General features: G+C 43.1%; 1 protein-coding gene across 1 annotated transcript in view; it reads right to left on the bottom strand.

Moving 5' to 3' along the window:
• The window catches only part of adam12a (ADAM metallopeptidase domain 12a), an 81,484-nt gene that overhangs the window by 42,822 nt on the left and 25,100 nt on the right, over window positions 1-13,562 (bottom strand). The window lies entirely within an intron of this gene.

Raw genomic sequence — 13,562 nt, 5'->3', positions numbered from 1 at the left:
GTGTGTGTGTGTGTGTGTGTGTGTGTGTGTGTGTGTGTGTGTGTGTGTTGTGCTGTGGTGTGTATGTGTGTGGGGGGCCATACAATGAGAAAGCAGAGCCATCAGCCACGGCGACAGGTTTATGATTTAGGAATAACTGTGAAAGATGCACCGCTCCCTTAAGACAACTACAAATAAATGAGAAAATCACTACAGGACTGCACATCAGGGAACCCATTCACGATAATCACGATTCCCAAATTCACCACGATCAACACATTGTGAGTGTAATTTATCACAATACAATATCATATCCTCTCATCCCTAGACATCAATATGAAACCATCAACTCTTCGGTACTCAAATGAGATATATGGGATTAAAGAACAATTATTAATAAACTTCTGGTATTTTGACTTTATTTTCAATAAAACATCTTACTTATTTTTTTCTTTTTTAGCTTTGAACCACATCTCATGATCATCCTCAGACCTCAGCTTAGAGTAGGTACAATGTAAATCACGTCGACTGAGTCAAGAAGTGTAGTTTGACCTTGTGTTAGATCCATCAGAACTGGGTTTTACAATCCCTAAGGTTCCTGCACTACAATTAAGTGGGGTTGTTGTTGTAGTTGACCACCAGATGATCATATAATCACCATAAAGACCATAAAGCCTGACCTTGTGTTAAGTACGTATTCAATTTCCATGGTCCAAAAGCAAACAGAGCAATTGACCTTGTCCCCAAAGTAAAATCATTTTCAGCTGTCTCACCCACAATCCTTCCTTTGAAAATAATTTACCAAACACTTGACCGTTTCGTGTTTTGGACAAACTATCAGTGTTCATACCGAACATATGGACAAGCAACAGTCGAAGTGGAATATGCTACAAGATTTTGAATTGAGAAGATTCTCCTGCACATTTTGTGATGCCTTTTCTTTGTGCTGTGGCTCTGGGCCACCGTTGAAATCCAACTGTTTGGAAACCAGGCGTACTAAAGCTCCAAGAAGCAGCAAACTACAAAGCCTCCGGTAGACTTTTCAAGCCTGGAGAGGAGAAGCGGGGTGGAATCGGATTATTTGACACTCTCTGAAGATAGATTTTTTTCTGAGCACACCACATAACCGCTGAACTGTGCTGCCCTGTCATTGCTGTGACAAAAAAACACTTTACCCTCATAACCCCACTGGGATGATGGCTGCCCTTCTCGTAACCCATTGAGGTTACTAAGCACTGCTTTGTTCTCTTGGGAGGGGAAGGACACTTTGGGGTAAAGGGAGTTGGGGGGAGTAAGACGATCAACAGCAAATTAGCTCGGATTCCAAAAAAAAGCTTTTGTGGACACCTCCTGGGTCCATCATTAGCACGAACATGTGTGTTTGTGTTCACGATTTGTACGAGCGAAAGGATGAGAGCGTCTGTGGCTTTCGCGTGTGTCCCCGTGTTGTACACAGAGCGAGTGCATGTACAGTACTAAACGCTACAGGACACCAGCAGATGGTTGGCTGGTGCTAATCCACTGCAGAGGAAGAAACCTCAGCAGGCAGCTGGATTCTCTTACTGACCTCACCGCTGACAACCCAGCTGGGAGTGTCAGATGTAACAACCCGCGGAGGGGGGGGGCGGGGGGGGGTGTTATTTTGTTTGGGAGCTGTCAGCATGAGACACAATGCTTCCCCGCCCCTCCGCTCGTCTGCCGAGCCAAAGAGCTGGTAATAATCATTGGATCAAAGCGAGGCCAAAAGAGTGCGAGAGAGCCAAATAAAATGATGTGTTTCTTCAGTCTTAATTAGGTCTGCTCTCTCGGTCGGATGCACAACCTCGACATCTGCCCACAACAGACAATCCAGTGTGCTGTGTGCGTGTGTGTATCTCACTGCTTGCCTGTAACACTCTGGGAGACTTGGTATAAAAGAACATGTTGCAGACAACCCATGTGTCATCCATATGTTCCATGTTGGGACTTTCAATAAATGAGCATGGTGGGGGGGGGGGGACTCAAGGACTCAGAGAGAAGACGCATAGTTGTTGCAGGAATTGAACCATCAAATCACTGCAGAGTATCTTATCTTAGTGAAGATCAACAAAGATATAAGCTACCGTCACGAGTCTGTTTAACATGTACTGTTAACCGTTGCTTGCTTTTTCGAGGCAGCCCTTAGAGTGCCTTCAAACCTGATGTGTTCTGTTCGATTGAAACAAACTCGGGTTCATTTCCACCTTTGCTTCAGTTCCGTTTTGTGCAGGTTAGAACACAGCAATTGGGTGCGCACCAGAAGCAGACCGAGTGGTGACTGTGATCGTGTCAAAGAGGTGATCTCGGTATACGCTTCCAAACAAACTCAGGTGCGGACCGTTTGTGGTGAGAAAGTGATTATACTGGATACAACCCAACCTCAGAAATCGTTGAGTATATTTTTACTTAACAAGCTGCCGTAGCCAGGTACTATACTGTATGTGTGTTATGGGATGTGGGAAACTTTCTGTAGTTTCTTTGTGTAGTCTTCCCGCATGGAAATTCTAACCAATTCCAGTTTAGGGATCTACAATATTGCTCCCTCCCAAGACACATCTGACCGATGGAAGCGCATGGAAAAGCGGATTATCAGGTGTGAAACCGCCCTCAGTCATAATCAACTTTCACAAACACACAAATTGTGAACCTATCCTTTAGATGGCTACTACAACATGATGAATCACCTAAAAAAAGAGTTGCAATCTCTAATACACAAAGCAAAATAACATACACAGGAGAAATGTGCACAAGAATACCATTTGCATCATTGAGTCAACAAAAGTGCAGAAACACGGATACACAGAACTTTTCCGAGGCACGTCACCCAGCCGTCAACACTTGGCAGAGGCGTGGGTTGATTTCCTCCCTAGCTGAGCGATGCATCCACCAGCCAACTACATCATGTGTCTAATTCCAGGAGCCTGTGGCAGCAGCAGCTCACTGTTTATCAATCAGTGGGACGTTAATGAGGCATGGGGGGGAAGGGAGGGGCTGGAGGGTTGGGGTCGCGCCCCTCCATTTAAAATGCATTACCCACAGGACAAACCTCCAGCAGGGCTCCGTCTGACAGACAGGGAGTTCACATCGCTGCGAGTGTCAACAAAGAAGATGCCATGTTCCGGGCTGTTAATGCCACACCTGTACTGAGTGTAGGTGGCCTGACACGCCAAACACACACACATATACACACACACACACACACACACACACACACACACACACACACACACACACACACACACACACACACACACACACACACACACACACACACACACACACACACACACACACACACACACACACACACACACACACACACACACACACACACACACACACACACACACACACACACACACACACACACACACACACACACACACACACACACACACACACACACACACACACACACACACACAGTCTTAAAACTCCTGAGAGAAATATTTGTTAACTTCTCTGCATCTGTTAGACAGGTACAATACCCATAATTACAGTTGGTATATTTACATCTTAGGCAAGAAAATATATTAGGTTGGTAGGGAAAAAGTCAGATTTGGCTGTCAGTGCATTTCACAACTAACAGACGGCAAGACAATGAAGTCACTTCAAGCTATAATCCTGAATGCCAGCCACTAAATGCCGCTGCTGTTCTTCCCGCATTAAATTATCATATTCATTCTGTTGTATCTCTGTTTAATATTGACAGCCTCTGCGGTCTGCCTTCGTATAGGGAAATAAGACTGGGCTTTACGCAAAGTCTTATCTAAAATTGAATATATTCAAATAAAGAAATAAATGTCATCCCCCGTTGTGCTTGTTCTTATTGAGAAAATAACGTCAGAAAAAGAATCTCTCTGGCGATTCATCAAAATATTCCACCATTCTTTTTACAGCGTGGCCTTCGTTGTTAGTGTTGGCTCTGCTTTAATGTGACTAAAGTAAACGTTGTGGCGTTTGAGATGCATTAATTGTAACAGGCTCGATGAATTGGAGTTAGTGCCTAATCAATCAACGGCAAAAGGGAGGTCTCATTTGAAGGTGAGTGCTGCATGTGACCTAGAGGCAGGTCAGGAAGGTCAATTAAGCCTGGACAATAATGATTGAGCTTTTCTATGCAAATGCATCGGTGTTGTATTGATTACAAAAAACAAGTGTACTGTACTGTAATGTAGTCTGGCCCTGAAAACCTATATGCTAACAATGAAGCATGGAGACCAAGCTAGAGCTGAAGGACATCATGCACAGGCTGTAAAAACACATTCTCAGCAGGGGAGCGACTGCTTGGGACACATCCTTCAAGGGGGGCGGACAACCAAACATTGAATTGATTATGTGACTGTGAGCCAAGAGGGAACTGTTGTCAGGTGGCTTAAAGACAAAGTCAGAAGCGTGGGCGAAATTACACAATAGCAGATTTAAGCTTGCCCATGCTGCGGACATCATAGGCCTGTTCTATTCGTCGGAATATCAAATCACCCATTTTTTATTCTGTATATATAGTCACAAATGGGGTTTCATCTTCAAGCTCTGCAGTACCTCTCCCTCTGCTCTAAATAAGGTGTGCAACCAGGCCGGAAGTATTAATTGAGCAAAGAAAAAGCTTAGCACTTACACATTCTGTGCTCATAATGGGACTTTAAGACTTCCAAAAGTACATTACCTTTTACCAAATTGACACTATAGAGCCTTCATTGCCATTCCTGTAATACAAGCTGGATCAATGTAGTGATTTCCCAGTCGCGGGCTCCGATTGGTCTCATTAAACTCAGACGACCTAATCAGGGACTTCTTGACAAATCCTAGAGTTAACTATGATAAATGAGTAAGCCAGGCGTTAGGTCTCGGCAGAGCAAGTAGCTCTCCAAATCGCTCGTATAGGCCCCCTGCTTTATGTCAGAGAGTTATTCAAAACAGATGTAAATATAAACATTTAGAGGCTGAAGAAATGGAATCATCATCATCAAAGGAATACGTTTCTCATAAAACCTAATCTAGGCGCTCCAATTAGTACATTACATTTGGACGGAGAGAAACCCTCGTGAGGCAATGTGGTAGCAATAATGTCCCCCCTTCGCTTTTATGTGGCAAGTGGCGAGAGCCCAGCGTCGTGTGGAAAAAGCGGGATCATGTGCATGAAAACCTACAATAGTCTAACCCCCCTCCCCCCCCCCCCTCTGAACCACACAAGCCAAAAAAACTTGTCTCAGTCTTGGTACGATTTTTTTTTTCCAGGAGCAAGGGAAGAGGGCCAGTCTTCCTGGCTGTGATCTGTCTGACATCAGGCAGTGTTGCAGGCCAGTGCCAAGTAGAGCAGAGAAGCAGAATTCCCCCGCGCTCACCCTGAGCTCAATGCAACTCCCAGTCTTCACCAAGCATGTCATGAACAGAGCCGTTAGAGAATGCCAGCCAATAGTTTGTGCTCAAGCGGGAGGGATGGAGGGAGGGGGGAAAAAAAAGTCAAGGCAGATGGTTTTGACTTCATACAAGCTGCCATGTTCGCTAACGTTCAGCAGCAGCAGACACGACAAGGCAAAAACAAACAAACAAAAGAAGGCTTTTTGGCTTTTGTTAAAGCTATAGTGTGTAAGTTTTTCATATAAATCAATTATGATTGTGTTACATTCAAGATATTGCCAAACGAGTTGACACAAAGGTGATCAGCTCCAAAAAACTCTTGTTTACAAACTGATGACGGGACACCAAACTGACTGAAGTTTGTTCCTGTTTCCATCGGAGAGTGTTTTTAAATCCTCCCGACCCTCCACAACCAAAGAGTGAGCCTCCGTTTAGCGTATATCCATTTGTTTACAAACTACCGGCGTTACTTCCTCAGTCGCAAAGTGATATGCAACTCTTACTCTGCAAACTGATTGGAACGCAGTATGTATACGCGCATTATACAACAGTTAGGAACCAATCAGATTGCTGGATTTAAGACACCCGTTTTATAATAGCGATTTTATAATGATAGAACGCCGGTTCCGTATGGGTGAAGTATTCCCTTAAGTACTATAGCTTTAAGAAACCAATAGTGTTGAAAGTGCAAAAGAGGACAAGTTTTCTCATATTTATTTTACGCAGAGAAAGCAGGTTGAGTTATATCCCTTGGTTTCACCTCATCATAACAGCCTCATTATGATTCTTTACACCTGGCTTCTCGGGCGGGCTAATTGGTCAGCGAGATGGTCAAACAGAGTAGCCATTAGTAGCAGGGGCACGCAATTATCGCCGTAACTATCTCATGGAGATTGATGTGGTCGGGTCCAGGCATGCCCCGTGAAATCAATAAAGTGTCATTTTTTGTGCAGCGTTCGTGTGATGGATGACTCCACAGGATCCCAATTACAGAGACTGGGACAGTGAATGCCACCCCCGACAATGGATAAGATAATTGGAATTAGGGCAGAGATGCAGCACAAATCTTTGATAAAGTGTGAAGATAATGATGCAGCAGGCCATACTGAGATACGCAGGCTTGTTGGTTATTGTGAAAAATAAATAAATAGATGATATAGTTTCTTGAAATTGTAAAAGTACTGAAAAGTAAATCCGAGAATGTCCTTGAAAGGAAAAAAATGTCCGCTTCCCTACTTGGTGGAAGTGGAGTGATGCTTCCACCACTACAAAAGCTGTCAGGGAAGAGGTCAGAGTGGATGGTGAATGATAACCATGGCTACCATCATAACAAAAACTGTTTCAGTTGCCTGAACTTAAAGGTCCCATATTATGCTAAATGCACTTTTTAAATGTGTTCCAACATATCCATGCGTCCACGGTGTGCCTAGAGACTGCCAAAATATCAAAAAAAATAACAATCTCTCCTTTTCTCACTCTCCCCTTTTCTGAAACCCCCACCCCTCCCCCCAAAAACACTCCAGTCAGAATTATCCCCTTTTCTGACCTCACAAACCGTAAAGCCAGAAGCTTCCACTGTGCAGCCCACACCCCTATTTCTTATTGGTCCACGGCCCTGACAGACAGAGGGCGAGGCGTATCTGGCTTCGCTTCCGGACAGGGGGCGGGGGGAGCTCAAAGATTGTATATTTACGAGGGGACCTGCAACTCTTTTTTTAAAAATAGGCCATTGTGAGATTAGCTGAACATCAGCATAGTACAATAAATTATCTGAAAGTTTTTTTCAGCAAACAATTAAAGAAAAACGTATTATGGACCACTAAGACCATATAATATGGTGTATAATAGAACCGAAAAGTGTATAATATGGGAGCTTTAATGAGATTACAACCATAGAGGGAGGCAGACTGGGAAAAATCTCATGATTTGTTTTTGGAATAATCACACAGATCACTTTTGGATGGCATGGACGAACGTTGTCATTTTCGTTTTCAGGAGTTGTTTTTTTGTGTCTGTTTTTACACATAATTGTCAATTCCTCTTATGGCTTCTTTGCCTGTTGTGACTTGACAACATGTAAGTCACATCTGGCTCTCATGTGTTTGTGCTCAACCCTTCTCACCCAAAGGGTTGGATGCATGCACACGGCCAAATGCAGTCTATGAGAACATTTCCCCCTGAACATCATCACCTGCTTACTCATGGTTTACAACAGGGCAAGCCTCTCTTATTTCGCAGAAGACATTAGTCATAGTCATTTTATTCAGCTAATGATAACCCAAAACCCCAAGGGCCGGGGATAAGTAATCACATGTGACTTATCAAAGGCAGTTTATCAGCACAGTGCAAACTAGGGATTTTTTCAGATTGCAGGCAAAACTCACCTTAAATATGATTTATCTGCATGTATGTGACTGAGTGAACATCACAAATAACACAGAATTTGATCTTTTCATTTCTGATATGAGACACTTTCCTACTCAGTCCGAACAATCATAAGGGAATTCATGCAACTTTTAAGCAGCCCTCGACACCTTAACATTTTGGATGAATTTTGTTTCTGCTAAGTCATTCACGCTGCATATTCCCACCACCACTCCTGGCTCTGATTCCACATCAACACACACCTCTGTGCAGAAGAGGGTTAGCCATTGTTCCACAAAAAGTCATCATTAAAAAATGTGGCTCTCTTTGGCCTCGTCCTCCTAATGGTTATCATCTGTTCACGAAAATTTCCACCCAGGGGATCAATAAAGTATGTCTGATTCTGATTCTAATTTGCTGGCTTCCAGTGCACATCAAATTAGAAACCAAACCATAAACAGTTGCCAGCGGCCTCCAGACTGCTGCATGCTGCGCGTGACAACATTGTTACCGTTTCTTTTTGCGAATGTGGGTCAGCTCAGGACCGTGACCGGTTCACTCTGGAACCTTTATATGTGCCACATTCAAAAATGAATGAGAACAGCCCAACAAAACAAACAAAGATCTGAGCAATAAATCTGAATTGAGCGTTGAGGCTTGCGGTGTGAACGTAGCCTCAATAATCCACTTGAGGTCAAATGAAATATTTCTTATGCTTTCAATTAAACACGTGATAACAATTTCATTTAAAATTGTAGGAAAACCAAAAAGAAAACTAAATAAATATTGGCGGTTTGTTCCAGGTAGATGATTTTTCTTCTTTTTTCTTTTCTTTTCTTCGGGGCATAGGCCATCGACATTGTTATCTGAAACTAATTATACCGGGTGCCAAAGCAGCAGTCTCTCAAATCGCCTTTGTTGCCGTGGATCACTGGAGGCAAGAGATCCTTCATCCTTCTTTCTACTCCTATCTGCCCGCAGGGCTTCTGTTCCTCTGCAGCAAAGATCGGCCTCCCCCTCTGCCTCTTCATCTCCTTCAGTGTGAACGCTGGTTGTGTGTGTGTGTGTGTGTGTGTGTGTGTGTGTGTGTGTGTGTGTGTGTGTGTGTGTGTGTGTGTGTGTCGGCATGCGGGGGTGTGGGAGTGATGGAAAGAGAGAGAGTGTGTCACTACTCAAAACGCAGGAGCCACTGCATGTGCTGGTGGCTCGGGCTGATTTACGCCACTCTGTACTAGAGCATGTGTGTGTGCTTATACACATGCAGGTGGGCAACAGTGATGTTGTTTGTGCTCTCTCCACATACACAGCAGGCTCATGGCTTAAATGTAATGCAATACATTCTTTTCTTTCAACACTATCGGCAGACCACAACACTCCCCGATTTCCTAAACCACTTATTCAACCCATATACATCCTGCATTGGAAGTCGGGGAGGCGTTAAAAAACTGAAATGCTTTCCAGTAGCTTTCTTCATTGTATTGTATTTTGGAGACAGAAGTGAAGAAGAGAGAGATACCTCATTTTGATATGCATGACTTTCGAGCCTGCGGTAAAAATCATAAAAATATTGAAAGCACACACAGATGTGAAGTGTCTAGATTTAATTCATATTCCTCGCTGGGGATACGTTTGCAGGTGGAAACAATAAGATTTGACGTGCAGCCTCAAAATAATGAATTGCATCACATCTCCTCTGTCTGTTTTCTACATTGTTTTTTGTCTTGTTCGTTATAACGGTTAAGGCTGAGAATGGTAGGAGGTACCGGTGAGGGGGGGGTGGGTGAATGCAAAGTCATCTTCAGGACGGGTCATGCCTATGCAGCAGCTTTAAGCTTTCCCATTAATGCAAATGGTTTGCAGGAGAACTGGCCCAGGTCCCAAAGCTCATGCTTCTATATTCATTGGAACCCTCGCGCCCCCAACTCAAGAGCAGCTAACTTCAAACAATCAACTCCTATCATTCTTTTCACGAGGTAAATGTACATACAAAAAAAACAACAGCAATGAATTAAATCTTTCCGAGACTTGTACGCCCTAACCCTTTTTCTTTCCCTTCTTGCGGGCCCTCTGGGAAATCAAACAATTAAGGACTGAATACAAATTTGCTCACCCTCCCCTTCAAGTATTTCACCTCCGTTGATGGTGTCAGTGAGGGAGATGTCTTTGCCTGTTTCCAGTAAAAGGCTGATTTTGATGTATTAGGCGGCTTTTAGTGGTGTATCACAACCCCGTGTTCTTCGAGGAGATTGACTGACAGGAGGAGACGGCTACAAGATTACAGTTGGAGGACACAGTAACAAAAACAGCTAAATTATTCAATGAGAAATGATCCTTAGTGTAACGTGGAGGGTCAGAATCCTTGTGTATTTACAACAACTGTGGTCTGTATTTTAAGCCTCTGGAATCCTGGTCTGAAATAGTCAAAAATCAATGTATGATATCAAAGTTGGGTGTCAGTCTCAATAAGCTTTTACAAAAAAATCTGGTTGAAAATAAATGTTCAGAAATATTATAAAACTTAGTTTATCGAATATCTGTAAAATGTATCAAACTTAAATGACAATATTTTTTATTTTCAAGTGATAAACATGCCTAAATCTTTGCAGGTGCAAGATCAAGATCATCGTTACTATCATGCAACTGACTCTCCAGATGACATAGTTAGAAGGATTTTTGGGTTTAGAGTGGCTTTTCAAAAACAGAACTCTAGGGTGAATGCTGACAAAATAATATGTTGTGTCAAGCTCCTTTAAATCATTACACGACATCAGGTTTGGCGATTGATTTCCCGATAATACACCTTCCAGCTCATCGATCATCCAAGGTCCATTGACCCCCAATGGAACGCTGGCTCCTTGTTGTTCAGCTGAGGCACCCAGGAAGTGGAACATTATTGGTTTTCTCTACACAAACTGTTTGCAAACATCACAGCATACATGGGAGCGTGCAGATGGAGCGCACAGATGGGGCTCGTTCATTTTTACTGCATTGATGACTTTGTATAAAAGGAAAAAAAAGGTGTGCGTGGTTGATTTGCATCCACATATGGAGAGACCGTTTGTTATTTTTTATATGCTTTTTGAAGAAAAAAATCAGTTGCAAGACCGAGGCCACAGCCAGGATTGTAGAAACTATTTGCATTTTTCCTATTTTAACCATTCAGTTAGCTATTCACTTGTATTTGCTTTTTTTGAAAGTCTTTTTCCACACTGTTCAGCTGGGGAAGTATTGAATCTGCTGAATCATGCATTCACTCATTAATTCATTAGCTCATTTTTCTTATATTATGTCTAAAAATACTGGAATCAGCTAATCAAGTATATACCACCTCCTGTGATTAGTTATTGTACAACCTTAAAGGATAGGCCAACATTTTTTAGTCATACTATGTTTTTGTTTCTTGCCAAGGGTTTAATGAGAAGATCAATAACGCTCTTTCATCTGATTGTACAATATGGAGTGGGAGCCAGCGTAGCATAGCATAAAGACTGAAAAACGGCGGATAGTCCGTCTCTATCCAACGGTGAAAAAAGGGATTCTCTGTGGGACTATTTCTTGGGGCGGGTGCACTGACTTCCTTGAGTCTCCACAGCTCCAGACCGATGGCTCCAGCTTCAAATTGAACTGGCAGATTTGAGTTGTCCTTATCTAACCATTGTCAAGAAAGGGAATAAATGCATTTCCCCAAATGTGGAACTCCCTCTGCATTTCTAACACCCCCAATATTGCCATAGTGGCAATGTTCCTACATTAAACCACAGCCAACTCGATATATGCCTTGTTGTTTTTCATAATTGACAACCTATAGCCTTTTTCTCCCGGCTCATGGACCCTCTTGCGAATTTACAACCTGCCCGTGACCCATACCCTCCCACATCTCCGTTGATGATTTTAAGGCTAACTGTGTCATGGACTCGTGCCCTGACTCCATGGGGTCCCTGCTCCCAAAGCAGTCCACATACAGCCTCTTTATCAAACCCTGGCAGCCCCTATTGTTGTTGGCAGCTCCACTCCTGTCCCCAGCGCTGGAGGGATTAAGTGAGAGAGAGAGTGAGTGAGTGAGGAGGAGTATGAGGGCCAGCCAAAGGAGGCCCTGCTGTGTCCCACACCCCAACAGGGGAGAGATATTAGAAGTAGCTGACGGCAAGAATAAAAAAAGGCACAGTTCTATTGGTTGTTGCTACCCATGTATTGTTTCTGGGAAGCAACTTTTTAGATAAGCATATTGGGCCTTTTGTTAAGATGTATTTCAAAGTCAGTAAACGGTCAGGCTTAGTTTTGATATATTTATTTCAAAATTCTTCAACTTCCCTTTGTTCCCTTCTTCCAATACCTTTATTTTGGAGACTCCGATATGTTGGACTCTTGATTTGTAAACTAAAAACACTGTTATTTTGTCACATCTACTCCCCCTCCCTCAATTTTAATTGGCTGTTGGGTTATCCTCCTTATTTACCTATAGTTCCACCAAAGGGGACATAACAGACAGGTAGACAGAAGAGGAGGAGGACTGCCTTTTCAAGTCATCTTGACAAAGCACAAACTCCAAAAACTATCTATCCCGTGCCTCTGTCTATGCTCCCTGAGTTGAGTGTCCATCTCTCAACACTGTGGGGCCTTTAATGACGAGTGGGATGGGGGGGGGGGGGGCGGAGGGGGGGGGAACCAAAAAGCATCTGCTTTCTGCATGACACGGAGACCGGGGAAGAGTCCCGGTGTTTCCAGGTCCCTGACTTTTCCTCCGCACCATTTCCTTTTATCACTGAGCTAAATTTAGTGATGAAAGAAGCATGTGAACTTTAACTCCTTCACGGGTTTCCAATTGAGTAATGTGAAGATTTCAAGATCTAAGCCGAGACACAGCAGGCACAAGCATAGTCTTTTCCAGCACTGGTAAATGTTGAAGATTTTTGGTATATTTTGCTTCTATAATGTTTTACTTCATAATAGTATAAATAAAAAGGTCCAAAATGTACCTTTAATAAAATAAATATTAAAACTCAGTATCTATCCGACATTAAGGTTTTAGTTTTTTTAAAGAGATGCAAATGTATATTTATATATTTAGTTAGATATTTGCCAATTTTGCATATTTATTCAAACATTTCTGAATACATTGTAATGCAAAGAATACTTGTTTCAATGTAAGTAATCAACTGGCAAAGTTTCACCTGCAGTGGAAACAAACAAAGGAAACAAAGGAAGATGAATTGATCTCTTTTGGATGGATGGGGGGAAATGGCTCTCAGAGCTTTATGCTGTGCTGGACAACTTTTTTTTTTTGCTTTCCACTCAGCATTTTTTGTTGACACTCTTCTACGTGAGCATGTGTAGCGCATCAGAAGTGCAAAAAAAAAACCTCACAGTTTAACCGGAGGAGACAGACTTCCTCCGACCGTCTGACTGATGACCACGCGAGGCTTCTTCGCTCAGTCAGTAACCCCGGCACGCACACACACAGGGAGAGCTGGTCACGGCCAGGTCAGTGGAGTGTGAGAACGGAGAGAACAGGATGGAGGACAAGTAGAGCGAGCGTTCCCTCCTGGCTCAGGCTGACATTAACTCCTCGCACTGCAAACTCTGGCAAAAAAAAAAACCTATTTGTCTGTCTGTCAAGAGACGGGAGGATGGAAGCCAGGACTGATTAGCTTTATGGTCAGACGACACACAGGTCAAAAACTTTGGCTGCTTTTGTTTATTCCCTTTGGCACCCGGAGAGCCTGGAGAAAATGAGAGTTCAGTGGTTTGCTCAAATAGGCGAGAGGGAGAGATCGTGAGCCAGAGAAAGAGAAAGACAGCGGAAAAGACAATCTGATGGAAAGAGCACATAAAAGCCAGAT

This window comes from Ammodytes marinus, assembly GCF_949987685.1.
Source record: "Ammodytes marinus genome assembly, chromosome: 20".
Classification (NCBI taxonomy): domain Eukaryota; kingdom Metazoa; phylum Chordata; class Actinopteri; order Uranoscopiformes; family Ammodytidae; genus Ammodytes; species Ammodytes marinus.
The sequence above is the reverse complement of the archived record's forward strand: the minus strand, read 5'-3'. Positions and strand labels throughout refer to the sequence as shown.